The sequence below is a fragment of the Lagenorhynchus albirostris genome, chromosome 2 (assembly GCF_949774975.1).
Source record: "Lagenorhynchus albirostris chromosome 2, mLagAlb1.1, whole genome shotgun sequence".
In the NCBI taxonomy this organism is placed as follows: Eukaryota; Metazoa; Chordata; class Mammalia; order Artiodactyla; family Delphinidae; genus Lagenorhynchus; species Lagenorhynchus albirostris.
The window spans coordinates 6,624,157-6,639,274 of NC_083096.1; positions in this window are offsets into that span (position 1 = coordinate 6,624,157).

The window sequence follows — 15,118 nt, forward strand, 5'->3', positions numbered from 1 at the left end:
ATGCTTATGTATATATATATATGCTTATTTATGCTTGTATATAAGTGAAAGGATGACAGCAATGGTATAAGGGATGAGAGGAAGTCAGGGTTATTTTGTTTTTAAAATGTGTGCATATTACACATGAAGCGGTATAGTACTATTTGAAAGTGGACTGGGATTAATTGCAAAGGTATATTGAAAACTCTAAGACAACCACTAAAAAAAAAAGTGAAAAATGAAATACAAATGAAATATTAAAAAGAGAGAAAATAGAATCATATGCTCAAAAAAGCAGATGAACAAGGAGAGAAAATGGAATCATATAAAACTATAAAAGGCCCAAAAGGAGTGAAGGACAAAAATAGGAATAAAGAACAAGGGCAACAAAGAGAAAACAGTAACTAATACGGTAGTTATTAATCCAACTGTATTAATAATTACTTGGAATGTCAATGGTCTAAATGTACCAATTAAAAGACAGAGATTGCTAGAGTGGATCAAAAACATGACTCGACCATATATCATCTATAAGAAACTCACTTTAAAAATAAAGACATACATAGATTAAGAGTAAATGGATGGAGAAAAATATACCATGTTAACACTAAAGAAAAGAAAGCAGGAGTAGCTCTATTAATTTCAGACACAGCACACATCAAGGAAAGCCATCAGGGATACAGAAGGACACTACACAATGATAAAGGGGTTGACTTTTAAAAAAATTTTATTGGAGTATAATTGCTTTAAATGTTGTGTTAGTTACTGCTCAACAATGAAGTGAATCAGCTATATGTATACATATATCCCCTCCCTCTTGACCTCTTTCCCACCCCATCTATGTCATCACAGAGCACTGAGCTGAGCTCCCTGTGCTATACAGCAGGTTCCTACTAGCTATCTATTTTACACATGGTAGTGTATTTAAGGCCAGCCTAATCTCCCAATTCATCCCACTCTCCCTTCCACCTCCCATGCCCACACATCCACTCTCTATGTCTGCATCTCTAATCCTGTCCTGCAAATAGGTTCATCTGTAGCATTTATCTAGATGTCACATATATGTGTTAATATACGATATTTGTTTTTCTCTTTCTCACTTACTTCACTCTGTATGATAGACTCTAGGTCCAATCACATCTCTACAAATGACCAAATTTCATTCCTTTTTATAGATAATATTCCACTGTATATACGTACCACATCTTTTTTATCCATTCATCTGTCTATGGACATTTAGGTTGTTTCCATGTCATGGCTATTGTAAATAATGCTGCAATCAACATTAGGGTACAGGTGTCTTTTTTTTTTTTTTTTTTGCAGTACACGGGCCTCTCACTGTTGTGGCCTCTCCCATTGCGGAGCACAGGCTCTGGACACGCAGGCTCAGCGGCCATGGCTCACAGGCCCAGCCGCTCCGTGGCATGTGGGATCTTCCCAGACCGGGGCATGAACCCGTGTCCCCTGCATCAGCAGGCGGACTCTCAACCACTGCACCACCAGGGAAGCCCCACATGTGTCTTTTTGAATTATGGTTTTCTCAGGGTATAAGCCCTGTAGTAGGATTGCTGGGTCATATGGTAGTTTTATTTTTAGTTTTCTAAGGAACCTCCATATTGTTCTCCATAGTGACTGTATCAATTTACATTCCTACCAACAGTGCAAGAGGGTTCTCTTTTCTCCACACCGTCTCCAGCATTTATTGTTTGTAGGCTTTTTGATGAAGGCCATTCTGACCAGTGTGAGGTGCTCCCTCATTGTAGTTTTGATTTGCATTTCTCTAATAATTAGTGATGTCGAGCATCTTTTCATGTGCTTTTTGTCCATCTGTATGTTTTTTTTGGAGAAATGTCTATTTAGGTCTTCTGGCCATTTTTTTGTTTGTTTTTTGTTTTTGCTATTGAGCTGCATGAGCTGTTTGTATATATTAGAGATTACTCCTTTGTCAGTTACTTCATTTGCAAATATTTTCTCCCATTCTGAGGGTTGTCTTTTCGCCTGGTTTATGGTTTCCTTTGCTGTGCAAAAGCTTTTAAGTTTCATTAGCCCCATTTGTTTATTTTTGTTTTAATTTTCATTACTCTAGGAGGTGGGTCAAAAAAGATCTTGCTGTGATTTATGTCAAAGAGTGTTTTTCCTGTGTTTTCCTCTAAGAGTTTTAAAGCGTCCGGTCTAACAGTTAGGACTTTAATCCATTTTGAGTTTATTTTTGTGTATGGTGTCAGGGAGTGTTCTAGTTTCATTCTTTTACATGTAATTGTCCAGTTTTCCCAGCACCACTTATTGAAGAGGCTGTCTTTTCTCCATTATGTATTCTTGCCTCCTTTGTCATAGATTAGGTGACCATATGTGCATGGGTTTATCTCTGGGTTTTCTATCCTGTTCCATTGATCTATATTTCTGTTTTTGTGCCAGTACCATACTGTCTTGATTACTGTAGCTTTGTAGTATAGTCTGAAGTCAGGGAGCCTGATTCCTCCAGCTCCGTTTTTCTTTCTCAAGATTGCTTTGGCTATTCAGGGTCTTTTGTGCTTCCATACAAATTATAAAACTTTTTGTTCTAATTCTATGAAAAATGCCACGGCTAATTTGATAGGGATTGCATTGAATCTGTAGATTGCTTTCGATAGTATAGTCATTTTCATAATATTGATTCTTCCAATCCAAGAATATTGTGTATCTTCCATCTGTTTGTGTCATCTTTGATTTCTTTCATCAGTGTTTTATAGTGTTCTGAGTACAGGTCTTTTGCCTCCTTAGGTAGGTTTATTCCTAGGTATTTTATTCTTTTTGTTGCAGTGGTAAATGGGATTATTTCCTTAATTTCTCTTTCTAATCTTTCATTGTTAGTGTATAGGAATGCAAGAGATTTCTGTGTATTAATTGTGTATCCTGCAACTTTACCAAATTCATTGATTAGCTCTAGTAGTTTTCTGGTGACATTTTTAGGATTTTCTATGCATAGTATCTTGTCATCTGCAAACAGTGACAGTTTTACTTCTTCTTTTCCAATTTGTATTCCTTGTATTTCTTTTTCTTCTCTGATTGCCATGGCTAGGACTTCCAAAACTATGTTGAATAAGGGTGGACATCCTTGTCTTGTTCCTGATCTTAGAGGAAATGCTTTCATTGAGAATGATGTTTGCTGTGGATTTGTCATATACGGCCTTTATTATGTTGAGGTAAGTTCCCTCTATGCCCACTTTCTGGAGAGGTTTTATCATAAATGGGTATTGAAATTTGTCAAAAGCTTTTTCTGCATCTATTGAGATGATCATATGGCTTTTATTTTTTAATTTGTTAATATGGTGTATCACATTGATTAATTTGCATGTATTGAAGAATCCTCGCATCCCTGGGATAAATCTCACTTGATCATGGTGTATGATCCTTTTAATGTGTTGTTGGATTAGGTTTGCTAGTATTTTGTTGAGGATTTTTACGTCTATGGTCATCAGTGATATTGGTCTGTAATTTTCTTTTTTTGTATTATCTTTGTCATTTTGGTATCAGGGTGATGGTGGCCTCATAGAATGAGTTTGGGAGTTTTCCTCCCCCTGCAATTTTTTGGAAGAGTTTGAGAGGATAGATGTTAGCTCTTCTCCCTATGTTTGATAGAATTTTCCTGTGAGGCCATCTGGTCCTGGACTTCGATTTGTTGGAAGATTTTTAATTACAGCTTCAATTTCGTTACTTGTATTTGGTCTGTTTATATTTTCTAATTCTTCTTGGTTCAGTCTTGGAAAGTTATACCTTTCTAAGAATTTGTCCATTTCTTCCAGGTTGTCTATTTTATTGGTGTAGCGTTGCTTGTAGTAGTCTCTTATGATCTTCGTATTTCTGTGGTGTCATTTGTGAATTCTCCTTTTTCATTTCTAATTTTATTGATTTGAGTCCCCTCCCTTTTTTTCTTGATGGATCTGGCTAAAGGTTTATCAATTTTGTTTATCTTTTCACAGAACCAACTTTTAGTTTTATTGATCTTTGCTATTGTTTTCTTCATTTCTATTTCATTTATTTCTGCTCTGATCTTTATGATTTCTTTCTTTCTACTAACTTTTGAGTTTTTTTGTTCTTCTTTCTGTAGTCTCTTTAGGTGTAAGGTTAGATTGTTTGAGATTTTTCTTGTTTCTTGAGGTGAGATTGAATTTCTATAAACTTCCCTCTTGGAACTGCTTTTTTGCTGTGTCCCATAGGTTTTGGGTCATCGTGTTTTTGTTGTCATTTTTTCTATGTATTTTTTTACTTCCTCTTTGATTTCTTCAGTGATCTCTTGGTTATTTAGTAGTGCATTGTTTAGTCTCCATGTGTTTGTGTTTTTTACAGTTTTTTTTCCTGTAATTGGTTTCTAATCTCATAGTGTTGTGGTCAGAAAAGATGTTTGATACAATTTCAACTTTCTTAAAATTTCTGAGGCTTGATTTGTCACCCAAGATGTGATCTATCCTGGAGAATGTTTTTACAGAAGGCCTAACAATTCTTAACATGTATGTGCCTAACAGCAGAGCATCAAACAATGTGAGTCAAAAACTGACAGAGTTTAAGAATAAATAGATGAACCCACTATCATAGTTGGAGACTTTAACACACCTCTGCAAGTAATGGACAGATCCAGAAAATCAATAAAGACACAGCTGAAATCACCAACACTATCAATTAAATGGATACAATTAACATCATACACTACTTTATCCAAGTACAGCAGCACACACATTTTTCTCAAGCACACATGAAACATTCACAAAGATAGACCACATTGTGAGCCACAAAACACACCTTAACAAATTTAAAAGAACAGAAATAATGCAATGTCTTCTCTTAGACTACATGGAATTAAACCAGAAATAAATAGCAGGAAGATAACTGGATGATCCCTAAATACATAAAGATTAAACAATACACTTCTAAATACCCATGGGTCAAATGAAATCTCAAGAGAAATTTTAAAAAATATTTTTAACTAAATGAAAATGCAGAAACAACTTATCAAAATTTGTGAGATGCAGCAAATCAGTGCTTAGAGGAACTTTTATAGCATTAAATGTACATACTAGATAAGAAGAAAGATCTAAAATCCAAGTATATGAGAACTTTCCACCATAGAAAACCAGAAAATTAGAGCAAATTAAATTCAAAATAAGCAGAAGTTGAAAGCAGAAAATCACTACAGAAAATCATTGGAACCAAAAGCTGATACTTTGAAAAATTTGATAAAATTAATAAATTTTAGCCAGGATATCCAACACAATATTAAAGGAGAAAAACGAAGTTGGAAGAGAGACACTACCCAACTTTAAGATTTAATATAAAGCTATAGTAATCAAGACAATGTGGTACTGGCAAAAGGATGGACTAATCGATCAATGGTATAGAATAGGAAGTCCAGAAATAGACAATGAGAAATACAGGACACTGATCTTTTAAAAAAGAGCAGTGGCAATAAAATGGAGCAAAGAAAGTTCCTTTAACAAATACTGCTGGAACAACTCAACATCCACATGCAAAACAAAGAATTTAGAAACAGACCTTACACCTTTCTCAAAAATTAACTCAAAATGTATCATAGACCTAAATGTACATAAAACTATAAAACTCCTGAAAGATAATGTAAGAGAAAACCTAAATGATCTCTGATATAGTGATGCTTGTACAACATCCATACAACCATAGGTGATGCCTATGGTGATGTTTTGACACAACACTAAGGAACAATCCACAAAGTAAACAAATGATAAGCCAGACTTCATTAAAATTAAAAAGATTTGCTCTATGAAAGTCAACGTAAAGAAAATGAGAAGACAAGCCACAGACTGGGAGAAAATCTTTGCAAAAAGACACATATGATAAAAGACTGTTATCCAAAATACACAAAGAACTTTTAAAACTCAACAATAAGAAAACAAACAGACTGCTGAAAAAATGAGCCAAAGACCTTAACAGACACCTTACCGAAGAAGATATACAGATGGCAAATAAGCATATGAAAATTTGCTCTACATCATATATCACCAGAGAAATGCAAATTAAAATAACAATGAGATACCACTATATATCTATTAGAATGCCCATAATCCAAAACACTGTGACAACATCAAATGCTGGTGAGGATGTAGAACAACAGAAACTCTTACACATTGCTGGTGGGGATGCAAAATGGTACAGCCACTTTGGAAGACAGTTTGACAATTTCTTACAATATGATACAGCAATTGTGCTCATTGATATTTTCCCAGAGTTAACAATCTGTGTCCACAGAAAAACCTGTATATGGATGTCTATAAAAGTTTTATTCATAATAGCCCATTCGTGTTAGCAACCATGATGTCCTTCATTAGGTTTATGGTTAAACTGTGGTACATCCAGACAAGGAATATTATTCATGCTAAAAGAAAGTGATCAAGCCATGAAAGGAATGGAGGAAATTTAAAAGCACATACACAGTGAAAGAAGCCAATCTGAGCTGGCTTCATACTGTATTATTCCAACTATGTGACATTCTGGAAAAGGCAAAACTACGGAGACAATAAAAGATAAGTGGTTGCCCCAGGTAGTGGTGGGTGGGGAGTGGAGATGAATAGGCAGAGCACAGAGGATTTTTAGGGCAATGAAAATACTCTGTATGATGTTATAATAATGGAGGTATGTCATTACAAATTTTTCTAAGCCCATAGAATGTTCAACACTAGAAGTGAACCCTAAGGTGAACTATGGACTTTGGGTAATTATGACGTGGCAATGTAGGTTCATCCTTGGTAAAAAATGTACCATTCTAGAGAATAATGTTGATAAAATGGGGGAGACTCTGCATGTGTGGGGGATGAGGGAATATGGGGAATCTCTGTAGCCTCCTCTCAATTTTATTGTAAATCTAAAACTTTTTTTTAAAAAAGTCTTAGAAAATAACAAATTCCAGTTGATATTCCAGTATAAAGTAAAAAAAATCACATATTTGACATTTATATTTAATGTTTAATTTAAATTTATTAAATTTAGTTAATTATTTGATCTTACTAATTATTATAAAAACTGCTATTACTTATGTTGGATTTATAATATGGACTTTATTACAGTAAACAGTTCTGAGTCTTAACTGAAATGTAATTAAACTTGTAATGTAAACTCCATGCACATAATTATCTTTAGTATCTAACTGCCAATTATAAAAATATTTCTTAACAAACCAATGTTTAATGATTGTGTTTTAATAGTAATTAAAAAAGATTTAAATATAAATTTTCACAAATCTACCTGTAAAAATTAAATGAAATTACAACAAATGGGAGGAGTAAGTTCTGGTGCCCTTTAATATTTACAGAGGATTTTCCTTATTTAAAATAATATTTTGGCATGTTAAAAGGTGCAATTCAATTCTTTTAATATAAAACTATTCTGCTTAATATAGAACTAAATTCCTATGTTCAATAATATTCTCATCCGAGAGGGTAAAGAAGAAAAAACCCACTAATTTGCAAGCTAATGACACACTGACAAAATAACATAGGATGATATGAACTGCAAAATGTTGAGACTTTAAATCAGTCAAAAGATAACACGTTATTTAAAACCAAAATTTTCCAGGCATGATATTACCTGATACTCTAACTTTTTGGAATGTGTAAAATAAAATAATTTGTCAATCATAGAAAGTTCAGAGTGCAATTTTTAATCCTTAAGAGAAGATAGGCATACTAGCGATGTTTCAGACTTATGTGGGACTTAAATGGAATGTGAGCAATTTAGGGCTAAAATTGAACTTCCAAAGCTTTTTTAGCGCAATGTCCATGATTGTCTAGAGATTTGCATCAAAAGATCAAAATGATGAGGTGATTATGCACAGATTCAAAATTTCAATCATACCATCTGTAGGTGGTCTCAATAATGAGCTCCTCATTGACTAAAGGGAATGAAAAATCGGCAGGCTGGTTTCTTGCAGAATTAGGGGAAATACTACATCTAGAGTAGTTTCTCAAATCATGAAATTAGCTTTTTAAATAATTTCTCTCAAATAATTAGCCCTTTTTAAACATGAAAATAAATACTTTGAAGATAAAACTAAGGGATTATTTTCAGTGTCACACATTACATGATCAAATGTATAATTATGTATCTGAAGTTTTACAAATTATAAATAATTTTCACATTTCAAATATAATCTTGATTTACAAAATATTTACTAATAAACGTATTTTAAACCTGGTATAGAGGAGAAGGCAGTTAGAGTGTCCACTCACCTTCCCTTTCTCCTATGTTGCTCAGCCAGCACAATGACCGTGATTGACAGATCATTAGATTTTGCAGGTGAAATGGATAATCCTTAGGCCTAAAGTCCTTTGGAAATGTTTTTTTTTATGGGCTATAATTTGTTAGACTACAGTGAAGACTAAGAACTACAGCATCCTGCTAATAAATTGCCATGCTTGTGTTTCTTACAGCAATGATCATCAATCAATCCATTTAATAGTTAAAATGAACATATTCCCTGGAGAAATGATTGGAGAGAGTACTAATATAAACCACTCAAATGATTCAGAGTTTTCAAGATAAAAAAAATCATTAAAAATTATAGTATTTGTCACAGGTCAATAATATCCCCAGGCACCTATCAAAATAAAATTCAGAAGCACTTCAGAGGCACATTTCCAAAACTTAGGTAGCAGAACAATCCTGTTGACTCTAAGTATATATTCCACTGAATACAATGTTAGTTTAAATCATGAATAGCAACAGCTGGTGATTATAACACATGGAAAGTAAAATGAATGACAGCAATGAATCAAAAGATGGGAGGGAAGGATTGGGAACATTCTGTTGTACTACCACATGAGATGATCTGTTACATTAATAAAAAATGAACACTATCAACTTTAGGCAATTGATATGCTAGAAAGGAGATTAAAATGGAATCATAACATACTCAGTTAAAACCAGATAAGAGAGTGAAAGAAGCCTCTGTCAATAAATAGAAAACAATTACAAACGTGGTTTATGCTAATCCAAGTTTAAATATGAATGGTCTAAAGATATTAATTAAAAGACAGAGATTGTCAGAGTTTATTTAAACTATAGCAACTATATGAGGTCTACAAGAAACCTACTTTACATATAAAGACTAAGATAGATTACAAGTAAAGGGATGAACTTCTGCTTCTGGAAAAAAGAAACATCATACTTTTCCCTATGCCTCTTCACAAATACAATGAAAAGTTCTGGACAATTATATATAAAACAAATCTAAGAAGACTCTGAAAGGTGCAGAAACTTCAGTGTGTATAGAATAACATGGTAATGAGTTCTTTGGGTTTTCTTTTTACTTCATATATTCCAAACTTGGGAGTTGAAGAGCCCAGCAACCTGAGAATGCCAAAAGGCACAGGACAAAAAGATCTCCAACAAAACCAGCCCTTTCTAGATAAAGGAACAGGAAAGGAACAGCCTAGCAAGACAGACATATAAGACAATACAGCTCCACTGCAGTAAAACAGCACAGGAAACAGCATGACGCTCAACTCCACGTATGCCAGCAAGTGCTGAATGGAGACCCTATACTTTGGGGTGGTATCAGGGGAGGCCTGGAAAAGTGTCAGGACTTTTAACATCACCCAGTGGAAACAAGGTGACTTCTGTAGCACTGTCAGTGGAGACCAGGTGGGGAACCCGAATTCCCATGCCTGGCCAAGGGTAATGAGGAGCTCCCTCCTCACTGGGTATCAGCTGAAAACCAGCAGTGAATCTGGAATTCTAGCCCCACCCAGGGACAGTGAAGTACCCTCCTTCCCTTACTGAAGTGCTAGCAGAAAAAGCCAGCTTAAACACCAAGTTCAAATAAGATCCAGAGTCTCACAAGATAATGCAGAAATGTCCAAGTTTCAATCATTTCATACATAGAACCAGGAGGATCTCAAACTGAATGAGATGAATCAATCATAAATACCAACACCAAGAAGAAAGAGATATTGAATAATTTCACAAAGATTTTAAAGTAGTGATCACAAAAATTGTTCAAGGAGCAATTACAAATATGACTGAAACAAATGAAAAAATAGAACCCCCTCCCCCCAAAAATAGAAAGTATCAGGATATGAGAAGAAAAAAAAGAAAAGATACAACTTTTAGAACTGAGAAATAGCGTATCTGAAATTAAAATCTCAATGGATTTTTTTTTTTTTTCGGTACGCGGGCCTCTCACTGTTGTGGCCTCTCCCGTTGCGGAGCACAGGCTCCGGACGGGCAGGCTCAGCAGCCATGGCTCAAGGGCTCAGCTGCTCCGCGGCATGGGGGATCTTCCCGGACCGGGGCACGAACCCGTGTCCCCTGCATCGGCAGGCGGACTCTCAACCACTGCACCACCAGGGAAGTCCTCAATGGATTTTTTAAAAGACAGATATTGGCATGGTGGATCAAAAAATATGAATCAACTATGCTGACAGCAAGAAACTCTCTTCAAATATAATTACATGGAAGATTGAAGTAAAATAATAAAAAGATATTATGCAAATATTAATCAAAGGAAAACAAGAGTGGCTATATTAATATCAAATAAATTCAACTTCAGAGCAAAGAAAATCACTGGGGAGACAGAAAGAAAGAAAGAGAGAGAGAGAGAGAGATTGTATCATGATGAAAGTGTCAATCCACCAGAAAAATATAAAAAACTTATGTGGGTATGCACCCAGCAGTAGAGATGAAAAATACACAAAGCAAAATTTGATAGAACTGAAAGGAGAAACAGAGATGCCCATATTTGGTTAACGTTAAAGATTTTGATACTCTTTTCAAAACAATTGATAGGACAACTAGAGAGAGATTCAGCAAGTATATAGAAAAACTCAAGGACATCATTAATCACCAGGCTCCAATCAAAATTCATAGAACACTCCATGCAAAGGAGCAGAAGACACATTCTTTTCAGGTGCTGACAAAACTTATAACAAGGTACACTATATCCTGGGCCATAAAATAAACTCAAATATCTATAAGAATCGAAATCATACAAGGTGTGTTCTCTACCCACAGTGGAAATAAATTAGTAATCAGTAACAGAAAGACAAGGAAATCTCAAAACACTAAACAACAGATCTATTTCATTCATGTATCAAAGAGATAATCTTTAGGGGAGTATGAAATACTTTGGAATGAATAACAGTGAAAATATATCAATTGTCAGAGACAAGGCTAAAGCAGCTTTGAGAGGGCTATTATAGCACAAAGTGCATACATTAAAAAGAATAGCCTGCCATGCATACAGAGCCTTTTTATTGTTGAAAAGTGAGTTTCCAGGCCCCCCGCCTCCAGCCCCTGCTCCAGATGAGCAACCTATGTCCCCATCACGGAGGAGAAGATTCTGGCAGCAAAGTGCAGAAACCCATGCTCATTAGGCTTCCAGATCCCTGCTGGCTGCAGCAGCGAGACCTCTCCATCCTTGACAAGTTGAGCGACGAGGTATAAGAACCAGGTCTGGAAATTGAGAGCAGCTCGAAACAGTAATCTGAGCAGCGTTACAGACATCTTTGGCATAGAGGAGACGGCCATCCATGAGAGGTTCGGTGAGGAAAAGATCCAGAAGCCAGATGACCACTCAGGCAGTACAGCCCGGACCCAGCCACCTACCCAGGCCAGTATCACCCCAGGAGCTGACTGAGCTCTTCACAAGGCCATGGGCCTATTGCTGGAAGACAGTACCAAAGAGAAGATTGGCCCCAGCAAGCCTCTTGAGATTCCCCAGCAGCCACCACCTGCATATTCAGCAATCAACATCCCCAGCTCTGCCCCACCCATGACCTCAGTGCCCCGGTCACCCACGATGCCACCTCCTCGCGAATATTTTGGATACTACCTCTTTATCAAATGGGTATCTTGCAAGTATTTTGCCTAGGCTGTGCTGTATCTTTTCTTTCTCTTAATAGAGTCTTTCAAACATTCAACATCATTATTTTCCCATGGGTTATGCCATGCTTTTGATTTTGTTATCTGAACTCTCATTACAAAACCCCCAAATTAATTATTTTGTTGAAGCTTTCACTGTTTTTCTCCAACTATACAAATATGCAGTGCTGTCTTATTTTGGAATGCCTGTTTTTTTGCATCAGAGTAAGGGGAGAAAACAGGCAAATTCATTATTGAGTAAGAAACTAAGAAAGCGAACTGTTTTTGTTGAAGTAACATCCCATTCTTGAAGGTGAAAAAGATTCTATGCTCTCACAGGTCTGGTTATGCTCAGCTGAAAAAGGAGTCCAAAGTATCCTCACTAGGAGGCAAAATCAACATTAAGTTAACTTTCTTCAAAGCCTCAGAGGAAGTTTGGCCAATTTATAATTTATAGGTTATAATGTTCTTGATTGTATTTTCAGTTAAAAGACATAAAGGTAATATTGCTTCAATGAGCTTTGCCTCCAGAAAAGTGGAGCCTCTACAGAACTACATATCAAAATTGGGACTTATTATCATTAACGGGAAAATTAAGAAATGTAGATAGCAGATGGAATAATTCTAGGAGCAATCTTTCTAGTTATTGTTCTGCTTTCCTATTATTTAGCTTAGGGTTACTTAGGGGCAAAGATTTTGAGTTGCTCTAAGCACACCTTCCTAGCTGAGGCTGAAAATGATGACACTCTGCCTCCTGTTTCAGCCCTTATACTATAAACAAGTGTTCTTTTTTCAGTCTATTTAGTGCCAGTTTTTCACATTTTTCTGCTTTTTTGTTGGTAATTTCACTGTCTAGTGTCCCTAAGCACAAGAGGGCTGTTATTGTGACAGAGGATATATTTTGGATATTCATTGATAAAATCCACATCCATGGGAGCCATGCATAAAACTGAAGCCCACAGAGTTTAAATAACTTGCTCAGGTTACACAGCTGGAGTTGATATATAAACTCTCTTGCACTTTCAGCCACTGTGTTATACAAAATGTTAATAAAACCCTCCAGGTGAAAGATACTCCCCTCTCAAGTGATGAGCTATTTTGATCATTCTAAATAAAATGAAAGAAAGCAAAAATGAGAAAAGAAAAACATTTTATCTTTTTGCAATTCAAAACGTATCTATTGTCACACCATGAATTCATTTTAGGTGCAATCTTTTAGGAATAAAAGTAACTTCAGACATTTTTATATTTTCAGCATTATTGGAGTAATTTTACTTATGTATAATTGATTTTAAGTGGATTTCACTCTAAAAATTGACAGTTACAGAAATAGTTTTACTATTTTTTTATTATGTTTACATTAGATGTTTAGCATGAAAATCAGTTAGACATTTGGATTGGTGAAATTATTAAGGTATATTATTGTGTTTAACTTCACTGATTTGACCATGGCACCTTAAATTAAAATATTAAATGAAAATCTAATATACTATATTCATTAGCCAATTAAATACTTGCTAAGATATAAAATGATTCTATAAAAAGCAAAGTTATTTTGAGCATAAATCACATTTAGCTCCACACTTCTATTCAGTCTTAATAAAGCCTTACCAAGCACACTAAGAATCAGTGAAGGAGTTTACCAGCAGGATACAATAGTTGTACAATTATCTCATTTATTTAGAAGATAGCCTTGTTTTCTTTCATGGAAGTAACTGCATGACTATATGCCTGTGAAACAATAAATTATATTATTTTCCCAGTAGAATCACAAAGAGGAAACAACATACATTAAGTCAATTTTAGTTTTCTGTTGTGCAAAAAAATTTAATCTTCCTTTCAGGAAATCATGACCTTTTATTTCCATTATTAACTAGTTATATGTCGGGGATGAGTCAATTCTCTTTAGAAATTACATTTGAACTCTAAACATCTTCCTCTCTAGGTTAGATAAAATATTAATAGCGCATGACCTAAACTGTATTTTTATGATCTTCTAGTTTATGAAAAAAAGTTTAATTTCAAACATGCTAAGTTACTGCTAAGAACTTAGCAGTAACTTAGCAGTGGATATGAATCTCCACTGGCATAAAAATCCACTTTATGTGTAACTGTAAAAGTATTCTGAATTTTAAGGGCAAAACCATGCAGTAATGCTTTGATTGTCCTTTGAAAAGATGAAGACATTGCACAGAACTGTTAATGTCCTGCCAAGTAGTTAGAGAAATTTTGATATAACCCTAAATTCTTCCTATATTAAAACGTACATTAAATATATATTTTTAAATTACATACACACACACACACACATATACATAGTGGTAAACCCTGTCTACTCCAACACCCTACAATACTACTGATTTCTGAGAACAAGAGACAAGGTTGTCTACTCATTCTCAGAAAATTAGAGGTGCTTTAGGTTATTTCCGGGGTGAAGGATCTTGGTGTGTGTACGGAGGGAGGGTACAGGGAGAAAGTAAAGACAGCTTACGCATAGTTTAGAAAACTAAGTTTCTCCTGGAACTGATCTATATTTGGTTTCACCTAAAACTTTGAAATTACCCCCAATTTCAAACTAGAGTGAATTGAACACATGCAGCGTGAAAAATTAGATGTGAAAATCCCTAAATCTATACTCATCTGGGTCCACAGTAAACACTGATTATCTGGGGTGTCTAATATCATCAGAGAGGCAGCTTCCTTTCTTTTGATAGTGAAACCTTGAGGTGAATTAACATACCTGAAGCTCTTATTAGGAACAAAGAAACACAAATCGGAATTTTCTTTCCTAGTAAAATGTGTTTACTGAACGTAAACAATCATCATGATGAGAAGAGAAGAAAGGAGTAGCTACTCTATAGCACAAAGGATCTCTGCAGGAAAATACTGTCTCATACAGAAATTTGTAGGGATATTTTCAGGGACATCACTTTGAGTTAGTAGTCTGAGGACAGAGAAGCTAGAAAGTTTGTAAGCTATGGAACCTCTTTCCAAATCAAAGATTTGTTCCAAGTCCCACATAGTATTTAAATACCTGTCAACTATTCAAGGCACCTGCCAGGCCGGCATAAAAAAAAAAAAAAAAACAAACGCTATTCTACATTTAAGTACTAGACACTGGCACAGTTTTAATATGCACTGAGTCTCCCAGGGCTGCAACCACTATGTAAATTGAGGACAGACTTTTTTTCTATTTGCTACAGGGTACATAGTAGGAACTCATTAAATATTTAAGTAATTGATTGAATAAGATACAGGGAAAATACACTAGAACAGT